At 47.8% G+C, this 27,430-nt stretch overlaps 1 protein-coding gene across 1 annotated transcript in view; it reads right to left on the bottom strand.

Moving 5' to 3' along the window:
* ADPRM (ADP-ribose/CDP-alcohol diphosphatase, manganese dependent) overlaps window positions 1-27,430 on the bottom strand; it is a 293,792-nt gene that overhangs the window by 18,867 nt on the left and 247,495 nt on the right. The window lies entirely within an intron of this gene.

The following is a 27,430-nucleotide window of genomic DNA, read 5'->3' as shown; positions in this document are numbered from 1 at the left end:
TACTTACTATTATTATTATTTTTTTGAGAGACAGAGCTGCAAGCCACGGAGGGGCAGAGAGAGAGAGGGAGACACAGAATCGGAAGCAGGCTCCAGGCTCCGAGCTGTCCGCACAGAGCCCAACATGGGCCTCGAACCCACAAATGCTGAGATCACGACCTGAGCTGAAGTCAGATGCTCAAACAACTGAGCCACCCCAGGCACCCCTAAAACCAGAATATAATTAGCACCCAGGCGCATCTCAATCTTTCTTCCAAAACCATTAGATAGGATTTTCTTAGAGGAGAGGAATTTTCCCGGCTCTTGACATCTGGTTGAAATATCGAAAATAAGGTACACCTAACACAGAGGGCTTGGCATATTCAATTCTCCATGTCTGTCAGGAGAGAAAGACAGGCACCTCACTGCACAGTGTGATTTATAGCAACGAGAAGATGAGAAAGCATGTTTTCTTCTTTTGCAAGCTGAAGGACTCTTCTAATTAACAGAGAACGGGTCTTGTTTTTGCTGTGTTGGGGACGGGAGGGGGATGTTTGCAAACACCCGTGTACCCATGAGGAATGGAAGACAGTGGAGTTGTAGTTCGAACCTGTGGTTTCACAAGCCAGAAGGACCGTCACAGACAAGACACATGGCGTCGACAAGCGTGCGTATGAGAACTGCAGTTCCCACATTCTGTCAAAATGGAGCATCCAAGCAGACCACCGTGCTCTTTATCAAACCAAAGATGAAGAAAGTACCTGAAGCTTGAAAATGCTGTTTTGTTTGTTGTTGTTGTTTTTGCTTTCTGTCTTTGTTTTTGTTTTGGTGTGTATGCCTCCTGACTCGATGGGTTCATTTATAAGCACTTACTGAACTGTCTGTCAGATGTCAAGGACGCAGACAGGATAATAGGGCTATATTGAACACTTCCTTGACAACTTGGAACTCATAACTTACCTGGGGGAAACGAAAGAATAAGCAATTTGAACACAACTTACCAATGGCGGGAATAGAGATGCTTCTAAGGCATAATGGGAGACGAAACTCCAGCTGTAGAAATCTAAAAGTGCTTGGCGCGGAAGACGACCAGTGACTTAGGTATTCAAGGAGGAGTTGGAAGTGGAAGCATAAGTAAGATATGCTGATATGTTCCAGGCACCGGAAAGAGTGAACACATGAAGGGTTGTGTGTGGGTCCTGTGTACGTGTGGATGAACTCTTGGCAAATGAAAATCTGATCAATGCTAGGGAATTATGGGTCTCAGGTATGAGACTACTGGTGGCAGCTATGGAAGGTGGGAAGTCTCCTGTTGATGTGGAGGGTAACAGTGCAGAAAGAACAAATGGGGAGTTTTAAGGATATCCACATGGTATACCAGGGCATGGGCAGCTAGACCAAACAGTGGGCTGGAGACTGTGGCAAATGCCCCAATATCCCACAGAACAGAATGCCTCATCCAGGTGTGACGGACTGGGGATGGGACCATTTGCCAGCCAGGGGCCCAAGTCAGTGGCTTTACCTAGAAAAGACACTGTCCTGTCATGAAATTAACCTTCTGATATTGTCCATAGCTCTAGGTCCCTCTCAAGTCCTCAGGCTACCCTTAAGCTTAAGACCTCGATGAGATGATTCCAGAAGGATCTACTCAATCCAGTTTGGTGAACAAATTCCAGACACAGATAGAAGCTTTATTGTTCAAAGATGAAAAGGGGCGCCTGGGTGGCTCAGTCGGTTGAGCGTCCGACTTCAGCTCAGGTCATGATCTTGCAGTTTGTGAGTTCGAGACCCACGTCAGGCTCTGTGTTGACAGCTCAGAGCCTGGAGCCTGGAGCCTGCTTCAGATTCTGTGTCTCCTTCTCTCTCTGCCCCTCCCCCACTTGTGCTCTGTATCTCAAAAATAAATAAATGTGAAAAAAAAAAAAGATGAAAAAGTAGAAACGAGATAATAAGGGACCTCTGAAAAGATCCTAAACACAGATGGATGGTATAATACTTATGAAGCAAGAGGGAACATTAAAAAAAAAAAAAAGATTTACTGCATACATTTTAGACATTGTCTTGTATCATCAACAATATGAAAACAAAAGACAACACAGTGAGATCAAAAGGCAGCTGCTAAGGGGTTATAAAAAGGGAACTAGATGAGACAAGCAGAGAATGTTAGTATTAAATGTGTGAAAAGAGATTTTTTAAATGCATAAAAAAGTAAAAGAATCAACAGCACAAAAAAAAAAAAATCCCATTAGCAATGTGGAAGACAATTTTGAGGAATTCACCCAAAATCAGGAAGGAAAAATAAAATAAAATCAAGAAAGGGGCAATGCTAAAAATAGAAAACAGAAAGAAGAGATCCAAAGTTCCTATCATGTGAAGGGTAAGAGCTATTTCCTCAGGCCCCCCAAGGGTTTCTGCACACAAGTGTGGGGATAGAAGCGGAGACCTTCATCCAGTGTGACAGTTTGTTGAAATACACAACATGGCTGGCATGAGTGGGTTTTTCGTGGAGATCTGAAAAGAGCTGAAGGGTATGATTACAGGGATGTGGTGAAAAGAGCTGAAGTGTATGATTACGGGGTTGGGGATGAAGTCACTGAACTCAGAGCCCAGCCAGGACCTGCAGAAGCCACTTCGGGAGGAGAGTAAAATTAACTGGTGTCCAAGGCAATGGCATTTGCGCTTCCGATGGCAGTGGGTCCCCAAGTGACAGCTGCTTGTACCTTGTTTCCTCGCTGAATAGGCTCACCTGGGTTCTCTACAGCTCTCTTCACATGGTCTTTCATTCTTGCGTGTGACAGCCACTGAGATGGGGCCGGGGACAGAACAGACATGTAATGGAGCTTAACGTCTGGTGTTGAAGATAGATATTAATCGAATCATCACGGTGTAAAGTTTATAATTACAAATTGACATGAGTAGACAGCAAAGGAATCCATGAGGGACAAGGGGGTCAGAGAAGGTCTTCATGAAAGAATGATACTAGAGTTGAGACCAGAGTGGGGCAGCATGCTGGGAAGTTTGGGCGTTTGGGGTTCACCACAAGATCACTGGGAAGCCACTGGACATTTCTAAGCGGAGACTGGAAAGAATGACTCTGCACTGTGGAGGAAAGGTTGGAGGGCTCAGAGTAGATGTGGCGAGACTAATTAGGAGTCCAGCCAAGAGTGATGATGGCTCGGATCCCGGTAATGGCAGTGGAGATGGGAAGACGTGATCAGGGTACTTAGGAGCTAAAACTGGCGAGGTGTGGGACTAGATTCGGCGTGAGGCATGAGGGAGGAAGAGGTTTCCTGAGTTTCTGGCCAGCTCCATGAGTCTCATTTCCATTTAGAGGTTCAAAGTAAGCAAGTCAGCAAGTCAGATGGAGAAAGGGAACCCTCACGAGCTGCAGTTTTGCTCTTTCTCTGAATAGCCTACTTCCCAGCCCCTGAACGACATCCCCCAACTCCTGTCATTCATTAAAGATAAGAGGACAGAATCTCCTTCCTGGAAATTCCTCAGAAGTTCTGGCTAACTAGAGAGAGACCCTCGTTCTGTGCAGGCACAACTCAGATTGTGGTGGTTTGAAGGCCAGCCCACACCCTCTGGGAGGCTACAGATGTTTGCTTATAAGTACCTTCCTTTAGCCTGTTAACTGCATAATTGCCCTCTGGAAGATGGTCCAGAAGGGAAACGGAAGCCAGTATGCAAGTCTCTTTGTCTCCTTTCTAAGGGCATTAAAGCCCCCACTCTGGCCACCGGAGGAAAGCAGAACTGTGCTAGCTCTGTTCCCTAAAGTTTCTACCATGGACCCTCACAGGACATTCTCCAACTTGGTGATGCAGATGAGAAGACATCAGGTGCCAAGAGTTGACCCCATTAATCATGCCCTCCTTCCTGAAACATTTCCTTTCCTTGGCTTCTGGGAGCCATTTCTCCGCTGCTTCTCCTCCTATATCATCGGCTGCTCTTTCTAAATCTCTGCTGATTCCCATGCTTCTTCTTAACCTTTAGAATTTGAAGTTTCCTAAGGCTAAGTCGTTGGACTGCTTTTATGCTCCCTTCACCCTCACTCATTCCCTGGCGATTCCAGCCAGTCCTATGGCTTTACACAGTACTTATACCCTGATGGGTTCCTGGTCCACATCTCAAGCCTCAGTATCTCCCTTAGCTGTCCAGATGCTTCCTTCCCACATCTCTATTTTTTATATGAAGCCTAATGTTTAAATCTGAATGCCTGATGGGGTGCCTGAGTGGCTCAGTCGGTTGGGCATCCAACTTTGGCTCAGGTCATGATCTCACGGTCCGTGGGTTCGAGCCCTGCCTCGGGCTCTGTGCTGATGGCTCAGAGCCTGGAGCCTGCTTCGGATTCTGTGTTTCCCTCTCTCTGCTCCTCCCCCACTTGTGCCCTGTCTCTCAAAAATGAATAAATGTTGAAAAAATTTAAAAAACATATGAACACTTGATGTCCTGCCCTCCCTCATTCATTGTTCCTCCATAGACTCCCCACCTCAGTTCATAACACCACTCATCCACTTTTACTGACACCAAAAGCATCCTCACCCTCTAAGTATACAAGCAATGACCATCAGCCCTACCTTCGAGGTATATCTTGAATCCAGTCTCTTGTCTCTGGATATCCACCAGCACCATTCTGTCCACACTACCATTATCTTTCTTGGACGTCTGCCTTGGCTTCCTAAGTAGACTCTCTGTTTCTGTATGTTCTCCGTTCGTCACCCAGAAGTCAGAGTGATCCAAGTAAAACATGAACCAGAGTATGCCACCCCTTGTTCTTCCCTCTCCAGGGGGTCTCATCCTACTTAGATCAATTGCAAAGTCTGACTGTGACCTAGGAGGCCCTTGGCCCACCTCTCCAGCCTTACCTCCAGCCCGTCTCCCATCACTCACCAGGCTCAGCCACACTGGCCTCCTCGATATTCCATGTACACATCAAACACCTTCCAGCCATGTGGTGTTTCTTCGTCCCATAGGGCATGGCTGCCTTATTGCTTCATTCAGGTGTCTGCTTCAACCTCACTTCTTCAAAGAGACCTCCTTGGTCATTTTTTAAAAAATACCCAGCCCCTACCACTCTTTATGACTTCACTCTGCTGTATATTTCTCCAGAGCATGTATCACTATCTGACGTAAGGACTTTACATCTTTGTTGGTTTCTTCTATAAAACTATAAGATCAGGCAGTCAGGGACTATGCCCACCTATTTGCTGCGGTATCTCCAGTGCCTGGTACGGTGTCCACTCGTGGTAGGTGCTCAATAAACATGTGCTGAATAGTTGAATGAATGGACGGATGAATGCCTACCTCTATTCTCAGAAGGTTAAGGAGAAAACACCCATGGGATCCAAAAAGCATACACAGGAAAACAGTGGCCGTCTGAGAGTGTTACGTGAGTTTTGGAACAAGTTGAGGAATATTAGGGGGAGGAAGACTGGAGATGGGGGAAAACAAGCTGCAATTAAAAAAAAAAAGACTTATGGTGCCTTGTTGAAAGGAAGGAGGACAAAACAAAATCAATGTGTAAGGGTAGTAAGCTTAAATATTTCCTGAGACTAGAAACCCTGGAGTGGGAATATATATAATATATTATATACACATAATATAAACAGGAGAAGGACATTCTAAAAGGGTCAAATGCATTATGGAAAAGCAGAGGGAGAGCAAAGAGGCGGAAAAGAATAAAAATATGACTCTGATGTGTTTACAAAAAGCCATGATGTCCTTAACTGAATGTTTGTGTAAATGGTTTTGTTTTTCCTGGCGGTGGGAAAGGAAGTGCAAATACTGTATAGACACTATGGAAATTCATTTTACAGTTTTTGAAAGATATCGTCATGACGAGAATACAAAGCTACACTGCTGGGATGTGAGAGTTAACTTCAAAGAGCCCGCTCAGAATGCCAAGTGGCCCCGAATCCAGAGCAGCGAGAAGACCCGGGACTCCGGTTGCTGGATAGGTGAGGTAGCTTGAGAGCGCTCAGAGCAGGTCTAGCTTCCAACAGAAATATATTTCCCACGCCAGCTCGCCTCTCCAGAAGCCATCCCTTTGGCAATAGTGATTGTGAGCCACGCAGGTGAGCAGGTGTAGACAGGTAGAGGTGGAGATGTGACTCAGAGAGTGTCCAAACAAAGACAGGCTTCCTGAACAACCAGCAGATGACAGCAATGACAACTTCTGCCAGAAGGATGGCTTCTGCCATCTTTAACTTACCCCCCCCCCCGGCCCCGGATAATAGGAGAACCCATCTTTCCTGACTTCTCCCTCAAGTTTTGGCCTTGAACTCTGGAAGGCCTGCTGGAAAGATGTCTCGAGAGCTCCACGGCAGTGGTGAGCACACTTTGCAGAGCTTCTTGGAGGCCAGCTCTGAAATCCTGCAATGCCAAAGTCAGTGGTCCATCTGTGTATCTTTAAACTGATCTGGAGACAGAGTCGAGCCAGAAGCACCAGTCCTGATGCTTTTCCATGCTGGAGGGAAAACCACCTTTTCACCCAACGAAGGACGCTGCCTACCAGGTTGGGACAATCAGTGAAGGCCCAGCCTCAGTTACCTGTTGGCACTTTCCTCCTCCTGGTGCCATGGAAGGAATGTCCTGAGCAGACATGGGGTGAAGAAATCTCTCCAGTGCTACAAAAACAGCCACTCTTAGACTAAAAGGACAGCTTATATTCCAGTTGCAAAGTTTGTATGGTTCTTTTAGACGCCTGGGACGGGTGAGAGGAAGGATCAGGTTGATATCTGCTCCTTTCTCTCAAATATCTCAGCAATTTCGAACCTGTATCAGTCAGAAGAGGTTAAGTCATGCTGCAGTAACAAAAGACTCTCCAAATCTCACGAGGTTCAAACGACAAAAGTATATTTCTTGCTCATGCTGTGTGTCCACAATGACAGAAGGGGCTCAACTCCTTGGAGCCATACAGAAACTCAGATTTATGGAGGAGCCACTATATCCAATGTTCTGAGTGGCCGTGTCAGAAAGAAAGGCGATCTGGAGACAACCTCGTATCAGCAACTAAACGTTCCAGTCTCAAAGTGACACTTGTCACATCTGGTCACACTGCATTGGTCAGAACTAGTGATTTAGACACATCCAATCACAGAGGGGCCAGGAAGTGCGATCTTACCCTGCTCCAGAAACAAGGAGAACCAGAAATGCCCGGCAAACTGCACTAATGGTGACCACAGAGTATATGTGGTAAGGAAGCCAGTTCCAGGAAAAAAGACCACCCCTAGCTTCAAGCTCAGAAACAGGCCCTCACCCTTTGTTAGTTGAAACCAGGAGGAGGGCACAGTGATGATCCCAGCGGGAGGGTCAAGAGAGGAAGTGGTGGCCAGAGGGTGTTCTGCAAGAGAGACTTTGTGACCCTCTAGCGACATTTATTGAACAGCAACATTTACTATGACGGATGGCTGCTGGAAGCATGACATTTAAATGTTTATTGATCCCCTCGTAAGCTGGACAGGCCCCAGGAGATGCTCATAACTGGGCACAGAGCCAGGCTGCCCAGCTGCACCGTACAAAGCGGGGCTGACAGATGCCCCGGAATCCAGCTCACTCAGGGCACATCTGCCTCACCCATGGGGGACACATGTGAAGCCTTAAAGTTCAATTCTCCCTTCATAAAGGCCAGGCTGCATCTGCCCGCAAGGGTGAGCCCTGCAACTAGCTTGCTCTTCTCTTGTTTTTTCTTCCAGTTCACACTGAGGACTTCTTGTCTCGCTCACTCTTCAGACGTGTGATGACTGTCAGTGGTTAACAGGTACAGAGCCTTCTATCCAGTCTCTCCCGGGCACGTTTGTACGTGCCAGCTGCAGGGCCCCTCCTCACTCCCATCTCCCCTCGGGGCCTCCGGGGAACCAGAATCTCAATCCCAGCAGATGCTGCGTATGGAATTCTCCTTTCTTTCTAAGTGCTGCCAAACACACAGGGGAACTGAAGTGTGAGGCCACGGCTAAGCAGGCACAGGGGAACATGGGGTTCTGAGGCTGTGCTGGCTTTGGGTTGGGGGGCACCAGGAGCTCTGCGGAACATGGGCTGCGGTGAGAAGGGCTGTTTGAGATCTGGTCTGAGTCAGGAGCATGAGATCCCTGGGAGGAGAGGCTGTGACAGGGCTAGGGCAGCACAAGGACTCAGAGGAGGCTTTGAAAGGCACTCCAACAGGTTAGACCCCTGGGCACCATGCCTGGCCATACCTAACTGCCTTGCACGAGGGAAATGGATAGAGGGTAGCTGTGTGCCTTGCCCAAGCTAATGTACACAGTCATAGACAGACTAGGGGCAAGATCTGGGGATCCTGGCCCTGCGCCCTTTGCAGTGGGAGGGGACTGTGGACTCCAGGCAGCCAAGGTATGGCCAAGTCGTCCCTGGATGTGTCAGCAGAGAAACACCAAGAGGCACCCAGGTCATTGCTCAAATCCTTGGGGATTCTGGAGAAGAAGGGTCCCAGTGCCTCAGAGGGCCAGGAGTGAACAGAGGTAGAACGCAAGTTATTCTTTCCATATGAGTAATCCTACCTTGGTTTATCATTCAGGCTCTTGAGTGGGCTTCGGCTGAAATGGGGCTTTCACTGCTGGTGTAAGATTGACGATACATAGTTCAGTCCTCATTTTTCGCCTTGAAAAGATTTCCCTTCAATACTGTATTTGAAAGGGTTCTTTGACTTGTAAGTGACACACACAAGTTCAACTGGATTAGGGAGGAAGCAAAGTGGATTACTGGCCAAATAACTGAGAAATCCAGGATGTAGTTTGATTGGGGTATGAACTCAACCACTGGCATCAGGAGTCTCTCTCTCTCTCTCTCTCTCTCTCTCTCCTCTGCTTTCCTCCATTTTCCCTTCATTCTCATGAAGATCACTCTTCTCACAAAGTGACAGCATAGCCACTGACAGGACCACACACTCCTTCTTACAGCCTACCGCCACCAGCAGAAAGAGAGCTGCTCTTGCCCTAGCATTCCAGAAAACGTCCCATAACTGCCTCTCCTTCGCCTTTGTCCCTCGCAAGCCAATGGCCGTGACCAGGCAATACGGGACGGTTGACCAGCCACCCCCACGAAGAGCTGGGCGTTGAGGACTCAAATGGCAAGGATGCCTGATCCTGGAGGGACAACGGATGGCTGGGTAAGCAGGTGGAAACACTAGCCTGTGCAGGGCTGTGATTGTGTTTTTCTTTCTCCCTGAGCAGCCACTGCTGCTATTAAACAGCTGCTCAGCCTAATTCCATGAGTTTATTGTTGAGTCCAAAGAGGTGGAGCCCAAACAAAATAGGGACCGTCCCCTCCTCAGCTCCTCTTTTGGGCTCTGTGGTGGTCAACAAACAAAAAAAAAGTGAATTTTCTTTCACGGCTCATCCAAGTGTCTGCTCCCAGGGAGCATGGTTCTAGCAAATTTTTAGAAGGAGATAATGCAGGCTCTGATACTAACATGGGACTCAGCTGAGATTTTTAAAGCCTTGGAGGGAGTTCTTGGTAAAATACAGTGCTTCATCCGATTTGCTTCATTCAAATTAAAAGTCTCTGCTTACCTAATTGTTTACAGAAACCCTCACAAATGAGATTAACATTAAAAAAAAAAAAAGAAAAAGAAAGAAAAGACAACAAGATAATTAAGTCTGATTGCTCAAGAGCAGGTTGTCACAGCCCTGAAAACGTGCCAACACTAATTGACTGGAGATATTTCCCGTACAGTTCATTGCAGATGGTCATTGAAAGCCCTTGAAATTATCTCGGGTCCCCTCAGCTTGAAGTGTGGAGAAGGGATTTAGAAGTGTGAAGGAGACAGGGCTTGGAAAGGGGACCTACCAGGGACGTCCGGTCCTTCCTGTCCTAGAACATCGTTCAACCAAGGCTGTCAAATCTTGTCACCTCTCTGGACTTTGTTCTTCTTGTCTGTGCAATGGCTGTGGGTGGCGAGGGTGGAGAGGTCACCCAGAATGGGATGACTGGACCTTCTCTGACCTCCCCCCAACTTTGATTAAACTTCGACCATGGACTGGGGATGGCAAGGACACAAAGGTTCCTGAGTCCTCAAGTCACCTGAACAGCCCTGCAATGGCTAACTTAAAATATGGCAGAATGCAATGCACAGGGCTTCCGGCAACAGGGTGCTGGCTCTGGGGGGAAGGTGAAATCATCAGGCAGGAAGATCAGGGGAACCAAGGGGGACTTTTTTGGGGGAGGACTGCTTCTAAGTGAGGTCCTGGAGAGTAAGATTTAGGTCCATGAAGGAGGCGATGTCGGAGAGGAAAACACATACGTGTATAACGCGTTAAGGGAAGCCTCAATAAGGTAGTGGAGCCTGAGTTCTGTCCATTGAGAGAATGTTCTATTCTTCTGGTGCCAAGGAACAGACACTCCAACCCTGTGTGTTGGCAGGACTCACGTGGGACCAGAAATCTTACGGGGACCTGGGATCCCCCAGGCATGGGAGGCAGCCTCATGTTTCAGGGTGCAAAGCAGTTCAGTGACCAGGTCTCTCTGCTGCCCCTTTAGTGGAGATGTCGTCTGATGTCCTCCCTAGTGCTTGGCTGCTAAGGGAGCTCAGTTACCCGCTTTCCTGGGGACCTTTGTCTGTGACGATGAGCTTCAGCTGGCTGCCTCCCCTAACACTTCTGTCCCCTCACCGTGTCCTGCCCCATGAAAGCTGTGTGCTGCCTTCCGTCTCTGCAGTTTTGGGTCTTTACTTTGGCCCCCACAGCAGTGAATGATTTCCTACCGACCTAGCCAGTTACAATGCTCACAAAGGTGAATCGCATTCACTTTGGTGACAGATACCAGATTTTGATCGTGCATCCGGTACTAGGCAAATCGGCCCAGGTGGCCCAGGACGTGGACACCTGCCAGTAATTTTCTGGAGCCATTTGCCTCAACCAGCAGCTATGGGGCAGGACTTCTCAGAAGGGGTTCCAGATTTCAGGTTAATTGGCTTGTCTAATGCAAAAAAAAAAGATAGAGACAGAAGGTGGGAACATTGGCTTGGAACGAGTGCCCAGCGATTCTCAAACTGGACCCTGTATAAGAATCACCGAGAGGGCCCCTCCCCCACTTCCTGATGCAGTAAATGTGGGTTGGGCCTGAGAGATCCCATTTCTGGCAGGGTGCCAGGTGATGCTGATGCTGTCCGGGGACCCACACTTGGGAAACCACTGATTAGGATTGACTTAGACTACCTCCCACGGGTCAATCTGGCCTAGTGCCCATTTGTGCAAGGCCTACACACTCAGAATGGTTTCGCATTTTTAAGTGGTTGGAAAAAACCAAATGTATATATCATATTCTGATATGAATATTATATGAAATGCAAATGTTAGCGTCCATAAATATAAAGCACTGCCACACTCACTTGTTTACGTGTTGTCTACGTGGCTGCTTTCACAAGACAACGGCAGGGTTGAGAAGTTGCGACAGAAACCAAGGAGCCCAGAATATATTTGGCGGCTGGATTTTTACACATGAAGTTTGTGGACCCCTGTTCTGAGCAAAGGGGTATGATGTTATTTTATATAATTCTGGAGATTTATCTAAAGAGAAGAAATATACACAATTCTAGAAATCCTCTTGATCCCCTAAGTGATCCGGTCCTCGGGTCTCTGCCTGGTGGGCTTAGGGTCAAGTGCTCATTCTCCCATGGGACCCACTCTGGGAAAACTGTCTAAACCCCCAGATGAGGATCTACCTCTCGGAAGCTGAGACTGTCAACATATCTGATTTCTCCCCCAAATTCACTGTTTAATTATTTTCTGCTTAAAGTAAGTTGTACAGTCATGGCCCGTCATTCCTAGCCTCAGGGGAGGGGCTAAATGTGACCAAGGGGCTTCCTGGCTATTGGCTTTGTGGCCCTGAATTCCCAGAGTGAACTTCTTGGAACCTTCCGACTTTTACACTCTGACGATCTGTGACCTATGAGCCTACTTAAGCGATGGATAGAGATGAGTGGTCCTCAGTCTCTTCCCCTCTACCCTCTCCAGGATTTGGGACCCACTGATGGCCCATTCTATCCCTCCTTGTCACTCTTTCTGCCTTAGCTCATCAAATCGAGACTGGTAAAGATCACCAACCCTCAGTGAGTGTTTATTTTGTGTCAGATACTGTTCTCAGTCTTGGGTGTGGATTCACATAATCAGTCCTCACCAGAAAACCACGAGGAAGCCAGGGTTATTATCCCTGGAGAACTGAGACACAGAGAGGTGAAGCAGCTGGTGATTGGAAGGTCTGGCGGTCCAAGTTCAGATCCCTGCTCCTGCCCGCGTGGAGTATGGCCGCTCAGCCATGCCATGGGCCTGCTGGGCCTGGGAGAAATTATCTCGAGAAGACAGAAAGAAGCTCACTCCAATCTCTGTTTAGAATGTGAAAGGTAAAACTTAATAAAGCTTTGCAAGGAAATATGTTTGTGACCTTGAGTAGACAAAGACTTCTTAAACAGGATGTGAGAGAGCTAACCATAAAGACGAAAAAAAGATAAATGGGTGAACATAAACATTAGAATGTCTATTTATCAAAAGACACCATTAATGGAGCGAAAAGATAACCTTTCTTTTTAAATGGGCAAAAGATTTGAACAGACTTTTCATAGAAAAGGATACCCAAATGGCCCGTAAGTATACCAAAAAAAGTGCCCAGCTTTCTTAGTTATCAAGAAAATGCAAATTAAAATATAGTGATGTGATACAGTACACTGTCACCGAATGAAAAACAAAACTGAGCTTTTCTCTTTCAACAACCAAGTGTCGGCACGGATATGGACCAATCGGAACACTCATTCACTGCTGGCAGGAATGCACACTGATACAATCATTTTGGATAACGGACAGCATCTATCAGAGCTTAACCTACGCATAACCTACGGTCCAGCAATCCCAGTCCTAGGTATATATTCCAAAGAAATATGTACATATGTTCATCCAAAGAAATGTCTTGGATGGGACATCTGGGTGGCTCAGTTGGTTGAACGTCCAACTCTTGATTTCAGCTCAGGTCATGATCTCACGGTTTGTGAGATTGAGCCCTGTGTCGGACTCTGAACTGAAAGTACGGAGCCTGCTTGGCATTCTCTCTCTCTCTCTGTCCCTCCTCCTCTCTCTCTCTCTCTCTCTTTCGCACACACTCTCTCTCTCAAACTAAATAGATAGACTCAAAGAGGAAAACAAAACAAAACAAAAAAATGTACCAGAAATCTCATAGCAGCGCCATTTGTAATAACCCCCCAAATGGAAACCATTCAAATGTGCATCAATAGTAGAATGGACAAATAGTGTCACATATACACAATGGAAGACTAGCAATGATACACCATGGCCACACAGTGACACATGATATGGATGGATTAATCTTAAAACGTTCAGCAAAAGAAGCCAGACACAGTATGTATACAAAGAAAGAAACTCTATGCTGTTAGAAGACGTGAGAGTGTTCACGCTGGTGGGATTGGGGGTGAGTAACTGGAAAAGGGGACTCAGGGGTTTCTGGGGTGCTGGTCATATTCTTTTTTGATTTGGGTACTGGTTATACAGGTATGATCAGTTTATAAAAATGCATTAGATGGTATTTTTTAAAAATCGAAGCATAGTTGACACACAGGGTTACATTAGTGACTCAACAAGTCTATACATTGTGCTACGCTCACCACAACAGTAGCTACCACATTCAATGGTATTCTTCTGTGCACTTTCCTGTTTTTAGATTATGTGCACATTTCCTGCATGTATGTTGATTAAGCATTTACAAAATATGCCTATTGGACAGACAGTCACACTACAGTTTGTACCTCCTCCAACGTCCCTGCACACAATCTACTGAGTGTGTAGGTCGATACGGGGACCCATTTATGGCTCGCTCGGTAAGTGAGCAGTTCCGCTCAGAAAAATCCCCAGTCACTTGCCTTAGAGTACCGGACACCCATCCTTAAGGTGATTTCCAAGCATGTTCCAAGCTGAGTTAAATCTGCTAAACGACTTATTCTGGTTACACGGAGAGAGACTTCTACAGTCTGACCTATCGCCTACATCCTGACTGTCAGAAAACTTCCCTTCGTATTTAGGAAAGAAGCTCTCTTTCTGACTAAGCTAGCAGGGAAAGTATTTCCTGAGCCTTGGCTCTGTGTTGTGGCATCCAGACAGACATGTGAACAAAAATCACTTTTCAACCCCTGACATCCACGAAAATCGGAGGCTGATAGCAAGCAGATGTATCTGCTTTGGCAACTTGTCTTGTTTTGGCCCCGTAGTATTCTACTTTAAATTTGAATTAGCTGCCCATATTTAAACATCAGACGTTCACCCCAAACTTCTCTGGGAAAAAAAGCGTCAGCCATCTTCCTGGGTCCCACACCAGCTCTCTCCTCTCGGCCACCTCCGTCCTTGGCCCCTGCAGATGTGCGGTTGCAACTCCTAATGTAGAAAGCTGGAAAACAACAGCAAAGGGCCCTTGTTCTGATGGACTTTATAAGGCAGGATGCTGGGTATTTCATCAATCGGATGAACCCATATTGATGGCCCAGACCCTGTGTTGGGGGCTAAGCCACTAATGTAAGCATTTGGGCTTTAGTTTCATCCTCTGGAAAATAAGAGAATTGGGGGAGCCTGGGGGGCTTCATCAGTTAAGCGTCCAACTCTTGACTTCAGCTCAGGTCATGATCTCACAGTTCGTGGGATCAAGCCCTGCGTCAGGCTCTGCACTGATGGTGAGGGGCCTGCTTGGGACTCTTTCTCTCTCCCCCTCCCCCCCCAATAAATAAATAAAAAACATTTAAAAATACTTAAAATAAGAGAATTGAACTGCATATTTTCTACAGTCCCCTCCAGTTTGAAATTTTGGTCCATCTGTGATTTCAATTAAATGTGGAGAAGCGGGATGTAATTACATTTCGTGAATAAGTCAGCCATTCCAAACTAGCGTGCACGAGTTCAGGCACGCATAACCAGCCCCCGTCATGGTCACTGGGGTCCAGCGTGGCCTTTGTCCTTGAAGACTTGGGCTTAGGGGACTCTGAGGAGCCCTAGGAAAAGGGACCCTGTAAGAAAACACCCCACCTCCAGACTCTCCTTCACAGAAGGCGTTGGATGGTTTGGGCCTAGAAGCCTTGGCACATTTCCCCCATTTTTCACACCAGTGAAAATGGAAATCCCCAGCTGCCCCCGCGCCAGACCCGCTGAGTCAAAGTCTGCATTTTAACAAGATCCTTTGGAGATTTTTGTGGCACTCACGTTGGAGACGTGCTGGGTCAGGATCCCCTTGGACGGATGCTCTAATCGTGGGCCACTTAAGAAGATGCATGACCCTTTTACCTTCATCTCTGCCTGTCCCAGCCAACAGTCAGGACGCAGGGGGACAGTCAGCGGGCAGTCCTGGTCTCACTCTTTCTTCACCGGCAACGCTGGGGGGATATTCACACTCACCTCCGTGGGACAAGCTCCCGGCACATTAGCCCCAGCTCTCGCTGACCCTGCCTCTTCCTCTCCTACTCAAGAAAGCATCTTGGAATTCCAGGGAGCGGGAAGTGACTGCTTCAACCCACTGTAAGTTTTCAAAAGCAAAGCGTGTGTGTGCCTTCCTCCCTTTACTACCGTCAAACAACAGATTACTCTGACCCCCTTCACGACGGCTCATGACACACCCCAACTGTTCGCGACGCACAGCCCAGAGCCTGCTAGAACGGGGACTGGAAAGGAGGGGGCGGCTCTGAGAGGAGGAAGAGCCTGCAGGGCCCGGTCCCCTTCCAGGCAGATGCTAATGAGCCTCACCAGCCCTTAACCTTCCTGCCAGAGGGGCAGGCCGGTAATGTGATGAGCTGTCATTGTTCGTTATGGGGACAGCTGATGAGCCCAGAGGTGTCCATGGGCACAGACCAGCCTGTAGGGGCAGCCTAAGAGGGGGGCTGTGCTAGGGGCAGAGGGCCTGGGGGGGACAGGGGACAAAGAAACGCCCCCCTCCAGATCAGCTTGTTTTGCATGAACGCTGGGCAGTTTTTCCCCACTCAGGCTATAAGGAGAGGCTGCTCAGTAGAGAGCTTGCTTCCCCCACACTGCTGGCTGTCGTAACAGGGTCCGGTGCACTGGCCAACCAGAAAAATGAATCTGGGGTCTCTCAGCCTTACACGCTCCAGGACAGGGGCTGGTGGAGAGAAGAGAAAATAAAAGGAGAATGTGGACCCAGAGGAAGGAGGGGTGCAGGGAAGGACGAAGCCTTTCTGCTGGTCTTGAAGAGAATTCCACTTTCCCCCAGGTATATCAGCCCCCACCCATGCACCCCATCCCAGGTGGTTCATTGGGTCCTGGGTCTTAAGAGCGGCCGGCACCCTGCAGGTGTTGGGGGGGTACTTCTAATTCCAGCAGTGGCAGGCGGCTGTTGGGTCCAGTGGCCTTTTGTTGCTTCCTGTAGTACATCAGTGATCGCTCTGAATTGCCTCCCGTGACCCAAGCCGCCGTTGTGCGCCTGGGCTCCGGGACCTCCCCACTTTGTTTCCTCCAATCCCAGGAGGCAATGGTGGCTTCCTGCCATTTTGAATCTCTGGAATAGTTCATCTTCCTCTCTGTGGCTCTTTCAGCCCTTCCAATGCTTTTGTAACGTATTTCGTCCAGCGTGTTTCTGACGTTTGAAGTATTTTGCATGGTTTCTGATTTTCTGGATGGATTTTGTCCAATAAAACCAGGAGAGAGAGCGAAAAGGAGGTGGGGGGGGGGGGAACATTGAAGCAAAGAAGAAATATGTGATGTGGCCAGAAGGTCAGTTCTGATGGAAAATGGGAATGAATTCAGAAGGCATTTGTACACCTGGGTGGCTCAGTCAGTTGAACGTCCAGCTCTTGATTTCAGTTCAGGTCACGATCCCACGGTTCATGGATTCGAGCCCCATAGCGGGCTCCACACTGAGAGTGTGGAATCTGCTTGGGATTCTCTCTCTCTCTGCCCCTTCCCCTCTGGCGCGCGTGCGCTCTCTCTCTCTCTCTCAGAATAAATAAACTTTAAAAGAAGAGAAAAATGAGAAGGCATTTGTATTCCATCAGAGGACATACCTAGAGCACAGAGTGATGCCAACAATACCATGCTTCCTTGAATGGTGCCTTGGGGTTTGGATCTTCTCTTCCCTTCCCCATCCTTCCCCGAGGATCCTACAGTCTCAGGCACAGTCCAGCTAACAGTTTCCTGGGGCTCCACCTCAAGCCCTTGCATCTGTCCTTCCCCCTGGAAGGGAGTGCTTGGCGATTGCCTTGAGCTTATCGGAAGCCAGAACTTTAAGGCTTGACTTTGTGTCCCGTGAGATGCCAGGAACTTCCAGAGACTTCCTCAGCCCTGTTATTTGTGGTCAACATCATCTCCTCCTCTAAATGAAAGCTAACAAAGAAACAGTGGGTGTTTTGTGTGCGAATTCCAGCCTCTGCAGGCGGAGTCTTCTCCATTTCCAGCCAAAACCTTGGGTCAAGGATGGCAGGAAGGCAGCGGGAGGAGGGAGCTAGTGAGGGGCTGGGTCAAGTAGCTGCTGGGCCTGGAGGAGCACTTTGTAAAGTGGGTGGGGGGGTGGGGGTGGTGGTGGTGGTTATCAGCTTACAATGCGCATGTGGGAATAAAGTCAGGGGCTGGAGGGGCATGAGGAACGAGACCCTGCTACATGGTGGAGGGAAGGCTTGATGAGTGTTAGAGAAGCCCCTGTTGAGATCCAATAGCAGAGATCTGTGGTGATCTACGGGGACTGTTTCATAACTCTCTCTAGAAAGACCCCATAGGCAAGGAGTGGAGATAAAAAACAGTGAAATTTACTCAGAGCAGGGGCATGGGCAGAACAAATGGTCAAGAACTCTGTTCTATGGGAGTTCCGTGATCACTGTCAAATGGCTGACCATGCACGTCAGGCTCTGTAAGGGAACAAAACTGACCACAGCTCATAACTTCTGGAAACTCCCCCTTCCGGCCCCCCACCCCAGTGCCTCCCCTGATGGGGTCGTAAGCTAATAGTTTCTCCTGTGATTTGCCACAGGTTGGGACCTTACGATGCTCGGTTGAATCCAATAGCAAAGAACAAAGACTACTATCTAAAATTGTGCCTCTTTTGGTCCTACATTTGGGCCAGTTCCTTTGTTGTTTTACTGTGGAGCATTGTGCTGACTCCCAGAATCTTCAATGGAGCTGTCTATGGAAGGCAGTTGGGTCCACGCTCTTTCCCCCACACCCAACCCCCAATCCCAAACTAAGACTTTGCTGGCTCACCATAATAGGTCTCATGGGCCTGCTGGCTGTGTTGTCACTAACAGGACTCCTTGTGTCCCCCGGGCCCCTTGGCTTCATCTGGCTCCATCTGGGGAGGGTAATAGGGTTGAGGACCAAGTGCCCAGGAGGGTCTTAGCTGGAGAAAGAAGCCCACGTTCTGGATTTGGATGGAGATTTGGATCCTTCCAGGGCCCTGGACCACAGCAGGACGGGACTTGCAGGGAGGCCGCAGCACAAAGACTGGACAGCCAGCCGGACAGGAGAACGCCGACAAACATTGAGGTGGCTGTCTAAATATAAGAAGGTGACTTTCAGGAGGACCCGAGAGGTCTGGGAGACTCTAGGAGCACCGTAGGTCCAGGATTAAAGGCAGACACAACCCCAGAGGTTAGCTGGGACAAGACGTGTCACATAGGGCACCATGTGCCTGGGCCAGCAAGACACCAAGTTCATTGTTGCCAGGAGCAACAATGGGTGGGACCACTGAGTCAGAATCAAGTCCGTGGCTCTTTTCCCCATGAGCTCAAGGAAGGCTGGGGAGGAGACAGCAGTGTCTGCTAAGGTGACACAGCCGAACACTCTTGGCATCTGTGACCCAACAGTCAGGGCAGGTGCCCGAGAAAGTAAGACTAGAAAGGGAAGGAAGCCAGCTACGGGTGCTGAGTGGAGAAAGCAGCATTTCCGGCTCCGAGGTCAGGACACAGAGTTGAGGCTGGGGGCAAGGGCGTGGTGAGCTGTGGGGTCCAGGGTGGCTGGAGAAGGACAGTCTCCTGGTCAGTGATGGAACAGCACACAACTTTCAGTATGTAAAGTACTGATGGTTAGATAACGTGCCCGATCAGAATGAAGTCAGAGATAAAAGTCAGGAAATAGCCTAGACCTTTCTCGCCCCCAGTTTCCTTACGTAGCTTTCTGAATGGACTTACATGGATGGCGCGTCAGGATGGGGACACGTTCCAAAGACTAATTTTCTCAAAAGCATGCCGGTTGACAGAGTAGAAGAAGGAAGGCGGTTTGGCTAGATTAAGGCAAAGACAGATGAGTATAAATTATGTGGTGGGTAGTTGATCAGTTGGAGTGGGAGAATTAATCTATGGCATGCGTGTCTCTGGATGCGCGTGGTGATATAATTCAGAAATGGCAGTGAGGCAGCATTAAGGTTGAGAAATGGTACAATTAGAAGAGCCAAGAATCACCTCTGTGAAGGCTCCTGCATCGTCATTAATTCAGCCACATTACCTTCCGCAAACACCGCACAAGGTCCTGTTTGCAAGCCTTGCAATGACTCACAGAGGAAGGCCGGCTGCCAGCGGCATTTCTGGGGCTCCTTGGGGGAAATTAGCGATTTTCCTACTTGACCAGCCTCTAGAGTTAACCAAGTCCTGCCCGGAACAGATGCAGACGGCATGTGTTTAAGCACTGCAACCCTGGATGAGCTGGCAGGGTGGGGTGGGAGGGGTGGGGGCGGTAAGAAAAATGAGAAGGCGATTAGCTACCTAGTGGTAGCCGGCGTTTCTGTTTCTGTAGATCTGGGCTGGGGCCCGAGATTCTGCATCTTTAACAAGCTCCCAGGGGTGCTGACGCTGCTGGTCCCAGGACCGCCTTTGAGTAGTGAGGGTCTAGATGCTCTGGATGAGAGGCACGGGTGTCACCTGGGAGCCTGTTAAAAATGCAGACCGCAAGTCCCACCCCCCAGCCCCCTGAATCAGGGTCTGCGTTCAGAATAGATTCTCTGGATGATTTACTTGCTTATTTATGTTTGAGAAGTGCTGCTTTAGAGGACCTCCTTGGTTTCCTTAGAAAGATCTGGGACACCCCTAAAATGGTATGCAAAATTGCCCGGACACGCTTGTGCGTGTTTAGGCCACAGATGGCGCTCCAGTCCTTGAACCCTGCAGTGCATTTCTCCTTCCTCCTGGGTTCTCAACTGAAGGGGAGGTAGTGACGGAAAAAGAGCCAAATAGAGAACTCAATACAGAAAAAAAAAAAAGAAAAGAAAAAAGGCTGTAAACCAGAGCCTCTGAGCCAGTGTTTGATGTGTCCCAATGTGCCAGTTCTCTACCAACACAGGCAGGTGTATACGCCCAAAGAGACCAGCAGGATTTCCTTGTCTTGTAGAAATGCTCTCCTGTCCCCTCCACCACAAGAACAAAGGTGGCCAGTCTGCTTCCCCCTCCCAGGTGCAGGCGGAGACACGCAGGTTCTGGCCAGTCAGCCCAGAAAGGCAGATGGGACCTTATGCATGCTTGACCTCACGGGGAGAGGGCTTGTGTGTGTGTGCGTGTGTGCGTGTGTGTGTGTCTGGGGCAGGGAGGTGGGACTCCAAAAGTAAAAGAAGAAAATGATCTTGGTTGCTGTCATTATAGTCATTAAACACATCCAGATGTGGGACAGTCAGATTAGTAATTGCTCTTGTGACAAGTCTCTAAGTGGGTTTGGCAGAGAGATGAAGTTCCTCTACCCAGCCCTACCCATCATGGGTAGAGGGAATAGAAGTTTCCATTCCCTGTGGGGTGAAGAAGAGATACTGGGAGGGAAGCTGCCACTGTAAAAATGGGGAAAGAGTCTATATGCCCAAAGAGACCCATGCAGGAGAAAAGCTTCAGATGCCCCATCCAGAGCCTGCCTTGGCTACCACTTGAAGCCTGGAATAAAGAGGTACCAGGGTCTTGAGAGATGCCCTCAGCCATCTCATGCTGCTGGAGGGGGCGGGGGGGGGGGCAGACTCCTGAGCAAAGATGTCCAACCAGTTCAATATGTGACCAGCTGGGGTGGGGACAGCTCACCACAGCCTCCTCCCCACGGCCCAGGGATGTTCCAGAGGTAAGAGGAAGGGTAATTAACCCCTCTGACACGCCCTCTTCCCTACAATCCACTGGCAACCAACCTATCAATGTCTGTACATCTCCTGAGAAGCCAATGGGTGCTTAGCCTCCAGGTCCCCCTCCCCTTCAGAGACCTCAAATGCTGGGAGCCATTGAGGGTTGTGGAGTATTCCAGGAGGAGTGGGGACACCAACTTTGTCATCAGAAATTGTTTCTATTCAATTCAAACTTCAGGATTTGGGGTTTTGAGCAGTTGGGGGGGGGTTGTTTGTTTGTTTTGTTTTGTAAATTGAAGAGAGATTTCAAAAGAAAAGTAGTTGAGTTCCCACGGCTCCGGAAATTCATTTTGGCTATTTTCTCGTTCTAATATTTGTTCTTCTATCATTTTTTTTTCTTTTTCTTAAAGTGGCCTTCCACCCAGCACTGATACTCTAACGTTGCTGCAATCATGAATAATATGAAGTGGTCTCTCACCACAAAAAGCAGAGAAGATCGACTCCAGATTCCTCTCCCCCCATTCTTGTTTAAACCAGAATGAGTTGTTTTTTTTTTTTTTTTTTTTTTCAGTGCACCTTCACTTCTCGGCCATGATAGGAAGGATAGAAGCCAACAGTGTCCTTAAAGGGCTTTTGACAGATGCGTTGAAACTCAAGTTCTCCTAGAAGCAATGCAGGTCTGCTCTACCCCCCTGGAGCATGTCTAGTTAAAAACAAATAAAAAATAAAAAAATCAGCACATTCCTCTTTATGTTGCTCATGGTTGGAAGACCTAAAGTTTGTTCCACACTCTTTAAAGCTCAAGCATGCAGCTCCCTCCCACCCCTGTCACAGTCACCTGTAAGTCTGCTCCCTTTTACCCATCTCTTTTAAAGCCCCATCTTCCCGCCTTGGAAGGATCACATTATCTCCAGGAAGTGGGGGACAGCAACAGTACAGGACTCACTCAGGGCAGTGGGGAAGGACGGTAAGCCTATGACCCCATGATGGGCTGCCCAGATCTGAGAGGGGAAGAGAAATTGCCTTAAGTTGGTTGTTTGAGTGAATCTCAGATGGATAAACGTTGGGTATTTGGGTCAAAGGTCCAGGGTAGAGGTCTACCAGTAGAATCGGTAGTCATTAATGCCAGGGTTTTCACCTGGGGATAAGGTCGGGGCAGCTTCTCTCTCTCTCTTTCTCTCTCTCCATCCATCCATCCATCTAACCATCCATCATATCTACCTACTTACCTACTTACCTACCTACCTACTCTATCTATCATCTATCCTTTGTACATCTTAACTGTAACTAATTCATAGCATTGATGTTAAGATTAAGTGAGATTTTGTACATAGAGACTCTTTATAAACCCCAACAGTCTTATACTTACAGGTGTAGCCTACCCCACAATTTGGGGACTTTCTCAATGACAACACGACCTTGGTAGAGAGATTCTGTTATTTTTGGTGTGTTTTCTTCACCATTAACTTCACCATTCTGTCCACTAGACATTCTACATATTTGTCTCAGAAGAAGGTTGACAAAATGGTTAAGCCTTGCTTTTGCGATTTGAAACGCGAGGTCTCAGGAGGAAGGGGGGCAATGCAGGATTCTGACAATAGATTTTGTACAGGCTGCATAAAAGCAAGGCTTCTCTCTACCTCACCACCACCACCAAAGAAAGGAAAGAGAGGTGACAGAGTATGGATGACACCCAGAGGGACCAGGCAGAAAGATATGGAATCAACACAAAGAGCTTCCCAAACTTCACCCTGTGTCAGAAAGAAAGCTTTCAATATTGCCAGGACTCAGGAAAAACGTGGGAGCCAAGTGAGTCCTTGCAGGGGGCATGAGCCCTGTAGAGAAACTCTGTGGCTGTCCCCCATTTTGATGTCAGCCGTGACCAACAGATCATTTGATGATCATCCTACAGAAGTGACACCTATGATGCACACACTTATTTTTGGTTGCCATATAACTTACTCTATTTGTAAGCCCTCCTTTAAACACTGCAAGACACTTTTAAGACCCATACTCAGAGGATGGGTTGAGGACATACCAATGAGGTGGGAAGAGGCATGGAAAGGCACGCCCCTGCACCCGTGCCTCAGTCAGACTTCATAAAAACAATTGGAGATCTTCCTTGGATTGAATACAATGGCAATAGAGGTACCACCACCCCCAACTCAGTGAAAAGAGGAATTAGAGCGCCCCCTCCCCAAAAAACAAGTCCTGGAGAAATACAAAACCCAGGAAAGCAGCAATAGCATGAATTGTCCCGGTAACCAACATGAGTGTGCTTGGTGATTGATCCCCATTCCCTGTATTTCTCTGAAGAATGAAGAAAAATTTTTTTTCATCTAACATATTCCTTTTTTTTTTTTTCAGATACAGCATACGTCATATACTTCAGTCATCCCTGATCCCATCCATTCTTAACACCTCCACCACTTAACAACTCTTCAAAACAAATATATTTTGGAGGTAGAGCTGGTAGAACTTGCTGACAGATCACATAGAGATATTGAGGGAAAGGCAGGAGTCAAGAATGACTTCAAGCATGTGGGCCTCAGCAAGTAGCCATGGTGATGTCATCTGCTGAGATGTAGAGGGAGGAATAAGTATTGATGCCTGAATTATGTGATTTATCGAGCTTATTACTGCTTTATTTTCTGGCTTTGCTACTAGAGTATAAGCTTCATGAAAACAGGGACTTCGTCTTTTTTTCTTTTTGCCCCATGGACTAGAATAATGCTTGTAATAATGATGACACTCAGTAAACATATGTTGAATGAATACACCATGGGAATGAAAGGTAAGTCCAATAGCAGTGAGGGAGACAGATGGGCTTGGGATGGGGGAATATGGTTCAGTTTGGGAAATGTTAAGTTCAAGGATCCCCAGAACCATTGGACTGAAAACATCATATAGGTTGTTGGGTGTTGGAGCTTGGCGCTTAGGAAGGGGGTCAAGGCTGAAGGGGAAAATGTCAGGGTCGTCAGCATCCTGTTGGTACTCAACACCGTGCAACTGATGAGGTCACCTAGGATGAGGTCTCTTTGGAGATGAGAGGGAAGATCCCCGAGGGCCACCAATACTTAGAGATCTAGGAGAGCATGAGGAGTCAGCAAAGGAGTTCATGATTATGTAGGAGGTCATAGATGGTACTGTCTCCAAAACCAGGAGAGGGAAGGGTTTTAAGAAGGACGAATCACACAGCTGTGTCACAGTCTGCTGAGAAGATGCACGAGGTGGGGTTGTTTCTGCATCTACCATGGAATCACAAGCTCACCGAGAGCCATGATTCTGTTGTTGGGTCACTCTATGCCCCAGATCATGCCATCCCTGCCCGTGTTGTGATAAGGTGCACTAGGGAGGCTGATGTACAGAGTACAAAGGGCTGCCTCAGGGAAACATGAGAGAGGTGTGGGTCTTGGTCCCAGCTGACGACACTGGCTACCTTTGATGGGGAGGGCTGGGCAGATGGCAGATGGCAGATTGTTTTCCAGTTAGTATTCATAACTCTATGTTGTACTTATACTATGTCCATTTCGCACACTTCCCAAAGCCAGGGTATTGGTCAATACTAGAGAACAATACACCTTACAGTGTGGGGGTTAAGAGGATGGACTTTGGATTCGGACAGACCTGGATTTGATTCCTGATGCTGCTAACTGACAACGAATTCTCATCTTTCTGGGTCTCAGTTACTATCAGATTGGATTAGAAAAAATCACCATTGTCCCTTTAAATACCGCATCCTATGATCATGGGGTTCTCTGAGGGCACAGTGCAAAAGGGGAGAGTTTCTGAGGACTTCAACCCATGCTTGACAATTAGTCAATACCCAAAGGTGTATCCTGTCTGTCACCAAACTGTCTGTCACCCAGTTGCCTTCCCAAAGTCTGTGCCAAGACAGACGAACTTTTGTTCCTGTCACTGGCATGACTACTGGGACCAGCGGACCAAGTATGGCCTCATAGTTGTTGCTTGCTTGACGGGTGTTAGGCAGCGCATAAGCTGATGGTGTAGAGGCCAGCCATTTCATTCCTGGTGGCCCAATGCTGAGTCACTGGAGGGGGTGGCTGGGGGAGCAGCATTTCAGAGTCGTCTGCCCTTTTCTGGAAAGACTCTGATATCAACGCATCTGTTTGTTAGGAATGATGACCAGATCGTCTTGTCATACATTTTAAGGGAGGACAGACAAGTTTGGTCTGGAGTGGAAGGGGCCCGAGGGAGCATCACAACTGCCTGTGGTGTTCCCAATCCACTGAAGGACGTCACGTATGTTCTCTCCAAGGTACGGGGCTGTGAAATGGAAGGGGAGTTGTGCCCCTACTGCTCCAGAGAATGAATGAGGATAGAAGTCACCAGGGAGGTTAGTTTCAGCTTCGCATGAGAGACAAGACAGCAGAGTAGCTGAGAGCATGAACTTTGGAGTCGACAGGTTATACGATCTTAGGCATGCAATTTGACTTCCCTCACATCGATTCTATCGTATATAAAATAGGGAACAAGTATTTAAGGTGTTGAGCATTGTGTCCAGGCCATATTCTCTTTGGTTTCACTAGGATTAGAAAAAGAATTTCAACAGAGTGCTCCAATAGTGGGCAAGGACCGCTGTTCAGGGAGCCAGCTTCTGAGACTGGAGGGAATGGGTGAAGGACCATCTGATGAAGAAGAGAGATCTCAGCATAGAGGCAGGCTCTGTCTCAGTTTGGGACCCAAAGTCTAAGCAATGATTCTATACGTAGCTCATCAGGTCCCCTCTGATTCTGACTTCCAAAATGGAAGTCCAGCTTTGCTTTGCTTTCCTGAAAAGGGCAAGTGAGCTGAAAAATACACCAGAAGTACAAGACGTTCTTTTACATGGATTCTCAGGGCAGCAGTTTCCAAGGAATCTGAATGGGAAAAGACAAGAGCAGAATGCACTGTCTGTAGGAACATACCTGCCTTAGGCTGAGCGAGGGGGAGCCTCCTGATGCAGTTGTCTGTACTACTGAGTGTCTTGTGACTGTCACTATGGCAACCCATGGCTGAGAGGCCCTGGCTGCCAGATCACAGATGGGCACAGTTAACCTCTCCCTCACCAGTGGCAGAAGACCCAGGCACCCCAATAGATGCAAAACCTTGGTCTCCACGCCTTCTGAAATAAAGTATCTGAGGAGATACCACAGCCTGTTTAACATACACACACACACACACACACACACACACACACACACACTCTTTTGTTATAGCAGCAGAACCTGTTCTTTGTATATGGAAGCACGTGAAATAGGACAGTTGTCTTAGCTGTTCTGGTCAAGGACAGGATGGAGAGATTGCACATCTTCCCTCTTCTGAGATAGTTCACAAGGTATTTCTTAAAAATTTTTTTTACATGTTTATTCACTTTTGAGAGAGAGAAAGAGACAGCGTGAGGGGGAGAGGAGCAGAGAGAAAGGGAGACACAGAGTCCAAGGCAGGGTCCAGGCTCTGAGCCGTCAGCACAGAGCCCAACGTAAGGCTCGAACTCACAGACCATGAGATCATGACCTGAGCTGAAGTTGGATGCTTAACCGACTGAGCCACCAAGTCGCCCCATTCACAAGGGATTTCTGGAGGACAGGAGGGCTCCAAGACCCCATAAGGAATTATGTTTGAAATCCCATTGGTCTATAGTCTAAGTGTTGTAGGACTTGGAAGAAGAAGACTCCTGAAGACTGGAAAAGTCAAGGAAGGCTTCCTGGAAGAAGTAGGATCTGAATTGGTCCTCGAAGGATGGCTAGGAGGTGGTAGACAAGATGTCCAAGGCACTGTGTCTGATGGGTCTTCAGAAAGTTCTTTACCCTGGACTTCCCCATCGACTTCCTGTGTCCAGATCATTTTCATTTTCTCCTTGACCCCTCACTCTGTTTCCACTCCTGCTTTAAGGTGATGCTCTTCTGAGCTTCTCTGACAGCTAAGGAGGAGAGAGCCTCCATCTAAATCATTCATTCATTTAACACATATTCTTTGAGCACCATCTGTGTGTGACAAATCTGTGTGAGAGAAGCAGAAAGCAAAACTCGGCCTTCAAGGACTGTCAGCCTATCAGACGACCCACTCAGGGAAGCACCAGGGTGAGAAAGAGCACATACACATATTTATTAAAAATCGCACTTTTGTGTCTATAAGAATAACATACATTCATGGTGAAAAAGAGTTAAATGATGAAAGAACTAATATTACCATTCAAAAAAATTGTATATATTATTCATATATAAATATTATAGATTTACTTTCAAAAGGATATCGTACTTTTTTAATGTTTATTTGTTTTGAGAGAGAAAGAGCATGTACATGTGGGGGAGGGGCAGAGAGAGAGAGGGAGAGAGAATCCCAAGCAGGCTCCCCACTGCTAGTGCAGAGCCTGATATGGGGCTTTATCCCACAAACCGTGAAATCATGACCTGAGCCGAAACCAAGAGTC

This window comes from Leopardus geoffroyi, chromosome E1, assembly GCF_018350155.1.
Source record: "Leopardus geoffroyi isolate Oge1 chromosome E1, O.geoffroyi_Oge1_pat1.0, whole genome shotgun sequence".
Taxonomy (NCBI): Eukaryota; Metazoa; Chordata; class Mammalia; order Carnivora; family Felidae; genus Leopardus; species Leopardus geoffroyi.
The sequence above is the reverse complement of the archived record's forward strand: the minus strand, read 5'-3'. Positions and strand labels throughout refer to the sequence as shown.